Source organism: Micrasema longulum, unplaced genomic scaffold (genome assembly GCF_059751315.1).
Source record: "Micrasema longulum isolate JH-2025_06_02 unplaced genomic scaffold, ASM5975131v1 h1tg000663l, whole genome shotgun sequence".
Lineage (NCBI taxonomy): Eukaryota > Metazoa > Arthropoda > Insecta > Trichoptera > Brachycentridae > Micrasema > Micrasema longulum.
The window spans coordinates 318,464-329,114 of NW_028277859.1; the positions used below are offsets into that span (position 1 = coordinate 318,464).

The following is a 10,651-nucleotide window of genomic DNA, read 5'->3' on the forward strand; positions in this document are numbered from 1 at the left end:
AGTATTAAAAAAAAAAAAATTACATCTGTAACAAACAAATATTTACCTAGATAAAAAAAGGCAAATTAAAGAACGACGCAGTTTTTCTTTTAAAGGAAGAGAATAAAAATTAAAAAAAGTAATGAAAGTTAAAAAGCTTACATAATAGTATATGGTATACATAAACATTAATACTAAACAATTGAAACAATGAAAACAAAAGTAAAGAATTAATCATTCCTTGAATTTTCAATTATTTTTTAAAACACAGGACTTGATCATCAGCGGCGAGGTGTAAAATAAATCTGATTTGCAAATCACTGCATGCGAATAATTGGTCAATTCAATGAATAATTAGTAACATGATGATGACTGTAAAACAAAAAAATTAGTCTTGTTAGTCTATGTGGAATACCAAATTTTAAAAAGGCTAATAGTTCTGGGCAATCAATGTTATCATTTAATAATTTATATATAAACAAGAGGTCATTTACTGTCCTCCTGCTTGATAGTAACGGTAAATTAAAATTAGTCATGGCGGATTTATAATTTATTTCTGACACAGGTAGACCTAATTGAGACAATATCACATACAACATTCCAAAACAAGACAAGGACAATCGAGACAAATAAATCAGGGACTGAAATTATACAATAAACTACCAGACAAAACTAAACAAAAGACTCAGACAAACTTTTCAAAAGGGGTAAAAAATATCATTATCAACAGCAGAGAATAAAAAAAAAATTATATATTATTTTTGTAAAATGAATGTAATAATCCGTAAAGGTTGATAAATAAATTGAAATAAAATATTAAAAAATTAAATTGAGGTTTATGTTTACAATAACCAATCAATTATAGCGTTGTTATGTTGTGATAGATTTCCGGTTTCCAGAGTAGCCATGTTCTTCGACGTTTAGCGGGTACAAATAATTTGTTTTTACAATTATTATACCAGGGTTGGTATTCCAAATGCTCTCACGGCCGTACTATCTCGCGTATTTACGTACAAAATACACGAGAAAAACTGTTTTCTCGAGCCACGAGAGCGGTTCAGAATAGCACCCCTCAGGTTATATTTTTAAAAGGCAGAAAAACACACCGGCTTGAATTCAGATGTCGCGGGCGGTGTAATTTGGAAATTTCGGGGGGATTTTAAAAATATTTGCCAAAACTTTAAAAAATCATAGCGATGATAATACGATACACAAAAATATTGAAAAAATAATGGCTATGTTTGATAGTCTATAAACAAATATTTTTTATTTTAAAACCACTGAACTTTCTCATAATTCATCTTTTTCATGATTATCACTTTGCATTTGAAAAACCTGTAAAAAGTATGTTCTATCTCAAGTCAACAATGCTTATAATGTAAAAATACGAACGTAATGCCATGTATCGTCATTTTATTTTTAAGAAACAATCAAGTACGACATGGAGAGCTTTGCACAAGAATTCGAGAATTATCTATGCACTACTTTTTGTGTGTCGTGAAATCGGCTGATTTAGTATGGTTTGGTAGGAGCATGTACACAAATAATAAGTCAACAAATTTAGAGATAAGAAAGAATGCTGTTTCTAGTTTCTACTATTGGAACGTTAGTAGATGAAGCACCTACGGAGCTGTACCTGTGTAAAGCCCGTATTACGAATTCCAGGTCTCAGCGAAGGCCGAAGATTTCGAAATCGATGTTCTGAACTGGCTGAGAATACCCAAGCAGCTAAGAGTATTTGTCGATGAATTTCTCGTGGTTTTGTCAATGCCAGTTGATTCGTGTTAGCGATTAATTATTGACCAATAAATGAAACCGGAATTTTGATGACACGCGTCATTTTTACTTTTCATCGCACTTGTTACACATAAGCATGTCCAAAAATGAAGAAATAATTGTAGCCAGGAGACTCGGAGTCCGGACTGACGGTCATGTCGTCATGTTTGATGTATATGCGGGCATATTTGCGTAATTATAATAATGATAATGATATGCGTTTGTGCATGTGCATACTCCACTCCCTTGATGGTCGTTGAACTGTAAATTGCAAACAAAACGAATACTATGCAATCACTTGAAAAATCAGATTTTATAAAGTGGACGCGATTATTGCCGTGTAGAATATACTTAATATGGTTTGTTTTTAACGAAAACCTTAATTGGATGATAGCCATATGATAAAAAACACAAAAAATAAGTGGGTAATGCTAAAATAACTAAACACGCCATATTTTTGTTTATAAACTAGGTACTGTAAGATCGGGCTATTTGGAATCGTGAGGCTATCTGGAATAAAAAAATATTTTATTTATTATCGTTTTACAAAAGTGATTATATGCAATATTTCATTTAATTTAACTTAAAACTATAATTCAAGTCAAACTTTTTACTAAAACAATTTATAGGCCATCGACCTTTAAATATATATAAGCTCGCCCTATAGAGTAAAATATGGAAAAAAGTAGTGACACAAAAATGTATCCACAGATACAGAGTTTGTTTATTATTTATACCCGGGCCACGATCACAAACGCTATCTTCACCGGTACACATCGAGACGGTATAGTGTAAAATTGATATTTATGTACGAAAATGTGTATATTTACATGAAAATTTAAAGCATCATTGTCGGTAACCTGTAATTGAATATGCTAAGATTTTTTTGTATTTTTCATACAGAAAACTTAATTTTATATTGTAGATAAAACTTGAAAAAAACAGTGAAATTTTCCATTGTATTATGGACCCGGGGCTGCATTTGACGAGAAAGCATATACTATCAAAAATGAGAGGATACCGAATTTTGGTATATAAAAAAGTTTGTATTTAAATGTTCACAAACAAAATTTGTTTTTTATGGATCCCAATCAGATTCTTTCCTTGATTTCTTTATAATTTCTACCAATTTATTCTTTTTACTGAATTTTAAGATATACTAAAATAATATTGACTCAAATTTATTATATTAAAAAAAATCGTATTTCTACATAAAGTGCACTCTTGTTGGTGAGAAGAGCAGAGTTTGACAGTTGTAAAAATGATTCATTATTTTAAGTTTTGAAATTCAACCATAAACAAGTACCTAGGTACCTACGTACCGATGAAAAGTTACACTATCTTTTCTACGTTTATCCGGACGGTTTTTACACGCTTTTACGACCCAATCAGGCATTTTGGTTTCGAATTAAATGTTATGCTCACGTCAAAATCCGGCTAAATACGTGTTGGGTATGACTGAGCATTTGGGCACGAGTTGAGTGTGATAATTTTAGAGGGCTCAGGGGTCTATGTGTATTAATAGGTAAATGGTTTTATATAAGAAAACTAAACCTGTTTTTATGGTTACGTAAAAGCATTATTCATTAATGTTTTTATCTTAAGCGGAAACGAGCTCTGACTTTTCATCATTCAAACGTATTTCCGTATTTTCTCTCTGGATTATAGCACTGGAGCAGTGATTTTTTACACACTCTAAATATTTGCCATTGGCGTGTTTCTGTAGTTTTGTTTTTTTGATAAATTGTTTATTATGGGAACTAGAACCATACAAAAACAAGTAAAAATGGCCAGTTTTATCCGCTGTCTTCGGGCGCACGGTATACAAATATAATAACTATTTTTGAAAAACGCAAGACGTACCGATATTATTTTTTTTGCACCACAGCAGGCCAGGAGGCCTAATTATTACAGTGGTGAATTACATCACAGAGCACCCAGGCTTGAGAAAAATCACATTTTATTTTTTTGTGTTCTCACCGGGAATCGAACCCGGAACCTTCCGTGCGTGAGTCAAGCGTCTTGACCACTACACCACGGAGGCCGCCAATTCTGATACTCTGTCTAAAAAAACCAAATCGGTTCAATTTAAAAGTGCGAAAAATGGGACAACGAAACGTCGATTTTGTCTATTTTAGTTAGTTATAAAAGGTCCGACATGCGGTTGTCTTTTTCGCACAGTATCAGGGAGGCATCTGCAAAACAGATAAAAAACAATGTTCAAATGTATGAATCGGGTTGTGATCCTGTGGCTAGGTCTCGGACTCACGGACCAAAGGTCCGTGGTTCGAAGTTCGCATCCTACTCTATCCAACTTGATTCCCATTTTCTAAAAGTGAGTTATTTACAACTCGTTGAAAATGGCCCTCTAAATTAAATATTTGGGTAAATCATAAGAACGCAAATATTTCTTTTATTTAAAAAAAAAACATATTTATCAAAATTCCCTGTCACCGCATATCCTTACGATTTACGTAATCCGAAACAAAATAAAAATCATGTATATGTGCATATTTAATTTAGACAGGCACCGTGGCACAGTTGGTTAGACGGCTAACTATGAAACTGGCGTCGCGGGTTTGATTCCCGCTAGTTGCAAGAAAAGGTTTTTTTTCAATTGGTCTAGGTGTTGTGGTGTATTTTTCATAAACTCCTTCCATATCACCTCTTTCCCACCTGCTGCCTCTAAATAGAGGCTTAGCGGGTTAATCCGTTAAAAAAAAAAACTAAATACAATCATTGACATGAAACTTTCGATTGCGTTCATTTAATCTATATACGAGTAGACTCAAATCTAGCAATAGCAAACCATTGGCGGGTTCAGCTTGTTCATAATAAACATTGATTAAAACAAAAACATTTGTTTGGGACTCTAAAGGCTTTTCAACCATAGAATGTTAAAAAAAAATGTTTTCGTTCTGCCAAGATAAAGGTTAATAAATTTACTATCCATAGTAATACCAATTGTTGAATTTAACATTTTAAATAAAACCACAAACTATAACGTCTAAGATTAGATTAAAAAATACTGTTTGCTCTCCTGCTCATTATTAAAAAAAAATACATACACATATATATTTATTTTTTTATTGATTAATATAATTACAGATTTGATACTGTTTTTATTTTTCTATACAATCTACTTATGTACATTTTTTATGTTATAGCTGTTACTTTCCAAAAAAGAGACTAGATCTTGTGCTTGGAGAGTGACTTACATTGTTATATTTATTTAATTATTTGAAGTTATATAATTTCGAATACACAAGATAAAATAATTAAAATTATACGAAAAAAAAAGAATAGCAGAAAATAATAATACAGTAGTACTAATTAAAATAGAAAGCTGTTTGTACTTAGGTTCAAAAGATTTCTTTAAATTTACTTTGAATTTATATACTATATATTAGTTTAAATAGTTTTATTTCATATTGAAACAATATTTTCAGTTTGTTCAAAAATAGTTGTCGACAAAGACTGGATTTCACCCCCTAGGGAGTTATCAAGATTAACATAACAGAGAAAGAGAACATTTTAGAGAAGGAAATATGAAAATCTAGGCATTTACATTTCAGGACTTATGGCCTGTCATTGGCTGGTTTGAGGGGCCACTTTACTTACTGTGTAACATTTACCATTTTCACTATATTTGAACATCAATAAACCTTAAATTCTTCCATCTGTTGATAATTGAAAGCATGTTTTTGTATAAAAATAACAAATCCAAAAAACCCGTTTGTTCCAACAATATTTGTTTAAGTACACACTTAATACTTTTATATATAATGGACAGTGTTTTTAGAAACTACTATAATAAAGTTAATAATCTGAGTGGGTAATTATGTATACAGATGCACATGAGGTATGAGCCCACTGCAGGCAAAGTGAACTAATTGATATTTTAACCTATTAATAAATTTTACGTTTGAAGCAGTAACTTCGTGGTTATTCAGTATACTAAAATAAATAAAACAACTTTGTTTTTAACCACTGTTTTTTTATAAAATTCACCGATTTTTTTTTCTCAACCAGCTTCTTTCTCAAGGTAAACATAACTAATGAATTCTTTCCCATTTATTTTATCAGTATGCTACCAAGACAACTTGGAAATCTCAAAAATTAAAAAAGCTATTCAGAATAAGAAAAAAAAAACAATGAAACAGTATTTCTTTTAGTTTACTCCTGTCTAGTTTCTAACGTATTCATCTCACATTACCATCCATTTAAGACAAAAAGACACGATTTATTAGTTTCATTGGGAGCATGCATACTGATAAAATAAAATATGAAAGAATGAATTAGTTAAGTTTATCCTGAGAAAGAAGCTTGTTTAGCTTTGAAACCGGTCGGTGAAAAAAAATAGTTGTTTAAAACCAAGATATTTTAACTCTTTATAGAATGCCTACATAAATATATCACTAAAACTGAGGTTTCTATTTTCTAATATTCTGTATTATGTCACAAGTTGCAATGTAACGTAAATACAGTTTCTTAGGTCCTTACTTATAAACCTGGTATAAAAATACGCCTAGGCAAAGTGATAAAATAAGGATGGTATAGTAAAATTTCTTACTTATAAACCTCGTATAAAGTTTTACCCGGTGTAGAGCTGTGATAGCGACCATAGGAACTTATTCCACTTTTATACCTGCGTCTGACGTGGTAACACTGGAATAAGCCTGCGATCTGTCATCTGTCACACTTTTCAGTAGTATAATAGATTGCATTTATATCGAATTTAAACACTTTAGAAAACATGCTGTCTATTTTATGAAATATAGTTTATGAGAGTAAAAAGTAAACCTATGAAAATATATGCGTCGCAACATTTATCCATGGCATATTTCATTTCGTTTCATTTTGGTATGTATTTTTTTATGACTAATGTCAATTTGTGCGTGGTGTAATATCTATAAATCGCCTTTCTTCAATTATTTTAATTAAATATTATTTTCAAAAGTCCATGACGCCCAGTAAATGAAGATTATTTACAGTTTGTTCTTTTAGAAGAAATTCCAAGTTTTAAACACCACAAAAATATGATAAAAAAATAATCAAACATAATCATCACCATAATTCCCTTTCCGCACCTAATGGTGCATAGGGCACTGCATTGGTACACCAAACGCAGCGTATCTTGATCATTTTTTGTTACATGAAGGTGTAGAGGTATTTTATTATACTCTACTTGATAGTAGCTATTTGTTAGTTCATGTAAAACATATGATTGAATGGATTTAATGGATTAAACGGATTTAACCTCAAGGAATAAATAAATAAAATATTTTAAGTTACTTACATTTTTTGGTTTATTACACACGAAAATACAGAGATTAAATACAGAATACTTTAAAGTGAATTTGAATACAAGTGAAGACAGAGAAGGGCGAGTGACGTGTTACGCGCCCTTATGTAGGTCCATTGGGCACTGCGGCCATAGACAACAACACATTCTCGTCTCTCATTCTCTGGTCCCCACAAAGGTAAGATGATGAGTCTTACGCTTCAGGTACCAGTCCGGGGACTATGAAATATTCTGGTGTGAAAACACCTTTTTTAAATAAATATTTCATATCAACATTGTTGGGAATCGAACCCTAGACCTCTCGTATGGTAGGCAAACGCGCTGACGAGGCCATTATATATGTCATCTATTCATGAAGATGGACATGTTAAAAGACGGAATAATCGGCGCGCGCGCATGAGAAGATGTATGAATGTAGAGGAAGCGAGATCTAGTGAGCGATGTGGCGTTCTACCCTGTCTGCCTACCCTTACGGGGAAACGGCGTGATGGTTTGTTTAAGTAAAAAATATATACCTATTAAAATTAGAGGGGAAATATTTTTTACTTGAGAATTTTAGTAATCGCTGATTTATACATTTTAAGTTTACAGTCTTTAGTAAAAAATTACATATTTATGTTATATTACAAATTACAATACATATGATGTTACATTTTAAAATAGTACATTAGTCAAAGTTGAAAAACTCCAAAATGATTGCATAAAAGATAAATTTGAAAGAGCCGTAAATCTTAAACTGATTGATGCATGTGTGGAAAATATGGAATGTTTGAAAAATGGTATGTGTGAATCTGCTATGGAAATATGCGGTATAACGAAACAAGGAAGAAAGAAAGGTGATGCTTGGTGGGACGATGGAATAAAAAAACTAGTGCAAGAAAAGAAGGAAGCATGGTTAAATCTGCTGACAGTGAATAAAGCGATTGGTAATAGGTATGCAGAATTAAAAAGCATATATAATGAATGTAAGAAGAGAGTGAAACAAGGTGTGTGTGAACGAAAAAAAATGTTGAAAAAAAAAGAGGGAATCAAAATGACCGAGAACTTCCAAGAAAATATAAAGATATTCTGGAAAGCGGTGAAAAATTCCCGAAACAGTAATGAAAGTGGATGTATGACAGCTATAAAAGGAAAAGATGGGAAAATGGTGACAAATGATAGTGGAATAAAAACAAGATGGAAGGAATACTTTGAGGAGGTGTATGAAACACATACAGGAAATATAAGCACTGCAGCACCTCCTCAGGTAAGTTTAAATGCATACGATGGTACGACAGAGATAAGAATGGAAGAAATAAGAATTGCTGCCAAATATATGAAGAATGGAAAAGCGCAAGGTTTTGATAATGTTGCTACAGAATTTATAAAGGCGGGCGGTGAAATAATTTTTGTATGGCTGCACAAACTTTTCAACCGATGTTTAGAGGAAGAATACACTACCCCAGACTGGAGAATGGCTGTTGTTATGCCTCTATACAAGGGAAAAGGTTCAAGAGGAAAATGCGGAAATTATAGAGCAATCAGCCTTTTGAGCGCTGTTGGCAAAATGTATGGAAGAATACTGATTGAGAGAGTAAGAAAAGTTACAAAGGATAGAGTGTGGGATATTCAGAGCGGTTTTATGAATGGAAGAGGATGTATGGATCAAATATTTGCTTTACGAAACATGACAGAAAAATTTCTTGCTAAAAACCAAAAGCTTATCTGTGCATTTGTCGATCTGCAAAAAGCGTTTGATAGAGTTGACAGAGAAAAAATATGGAAGGTGTTATCGGAGTACGGAGTAAGCGGAAATCTAACACGTGCTATTGCTTCTCTGTATAAAGACAGCACAGCATGTGTTAGGGTAAATAGATCATACACATCGTGGTTTGACATTCATAAAGGAGTGAAGCAGGGATGTGTTATGTCACCATGGCTGTTCAACGTGTATATCGATAACTGCATGAAAGAACTGAAAGGCTTAAGAATGGGAGCAAAAATGGGTGATTTAAAAGTCAATTGTCTTTTGTATGCTGACGATGCTGTACTCCTTGCTAATAACAAAGAGGAACTGCAATTCTTGGTAACAAAGGTCTACGATGTATGCAAGAGAAGCGATTTGCTGATGAATGTCGATAAATCGAATGTGATGGTTTTTGAAAGAAATGAAAGTATGACTAAATGTGAAATCACTGTGAATGGAGTTATACTAAAACAAGTAGAGGAATTTGTGTATCTGGGAAGTATGTTCACTAGGGATGGAATGACTGAGAAAGATATTGAAAGGAGGGTAAGTGCCGGGAACAGAGTGAACGGTGCACTTAAATCGACCTTGGCAAATAAATGCTTGTCACAAGAGGCAAAATTGGCAGTTCACAACGGAGTCCTGGTCCCATCCCTGATGTATGGGAGCGAAGTATGGACTTGGAAAAACAGGGATGAAAGTAAGCTGAATGCTGTCGAAATGCGATCTCTCAGGCGAATGCGTGGTAAAACTATGTACGATAGATGCACAAATGTTGAGATCCGTACATTATGTAAGGCTGAGACAAGCATTATCGACAAAATCAAGAAAGGAGCTCTGCGCTGGTTTGGACATGTAGAACGAATGGACAGCGAGAGAACGGCTAAGAATATTTACAATGCGAATGTTGATGGATGCAGAAATAGAGGAAGACCGAGAAAGACATGGCATGACCAAATCCAACAAATACTTAAAGATGGACATGTCAAAAGTCGGAATAATCGGCGCGCGTGCATGAGAAGATGTATGAATGTAGAGGAAGCGAGATCTGTATGCAAAGATAGACTGTTGTGGCGTTCTATCCTCTCTGCCTACCCTTACGGGGAAACGGCGTGATGGTTTGTTTGTTTGTTTGTTTGTTGTTATTTTTGTGTAATTAAACTGATATATTTTTTTAAATTTGTAAGAAATTTAAATGACAATAAATGTCCTAATAAACTATGAAGTAATAATAGTTTGTTATCGAGTGCTCAGACATTAGTGTTAATAAAAAAATAAAAGAAAAAGAGTACATACATACACAAATAAAACCTCGCCAGAAACAAAATCAAATAGTTTGAAATAGTTCAAAAGTATAAAAAAGAAGAAATATAAATACAAGTAATACATAATATCATATTTTATTAGGAACAATAACTTGTGCTGTAAATGGTTTCATTTTACTTCTCAGTATAACTTTAGGTACATTATAATAATATTAATACATCAAAAGCTACTGTGTGCATGTATATTGTAATCAAAATAAGAAATAATACTCTTACCTTAAAAAAAGTAAACGATTTTCGTGGTTGTAATAATGTTTTCATCAAACAACGAAACGTCACAAATGTTTGACGTTCCGAGATAACGCCACTTCTCTTGTAAAATAATACTCACTTAACAATGTTAACTGTCACAAAAACAATCACTAAGAGTAAATATTCAATAAAAGAGATAATTATCACGTGTAACCCTAATAATAACGATTGATTTTATATTTATGTCAATAAGAAAAATACGGTCCTGACAGGCACGCCACGCCAGCACTCAACGGAATTCTTCGCGGAACTATTTGAAAGAGTGGTCACGAAATTACGATTGCCGCT

The 10,651-nt window shown here is 32.8% G+C and overlaps 1 protein-coding gene across 2 annotated transcripts in view; it reads right to left on the minus strand.

The window, feature by feature from the left end:
* Exn (Ephexin) overlaps positions 1-10,615 on the minus strand; it is a 94,815-nt gene extending 84,200 nt beyond the window's left edge. For both annotated transcript variants that reach the window (XM_088229333.1, XM_088229332.1), the window contains exon 1: positions 10,328-10,615. The gene's annotated coding sequence lies outside the window, so the exon portion shown is untranslated. The remainder of the gene's footprint in view (positions 1-10,327) is intronic.
* Between the last annotated feature and the right edge of the window lie 36 nt (positions 10,616-10,651).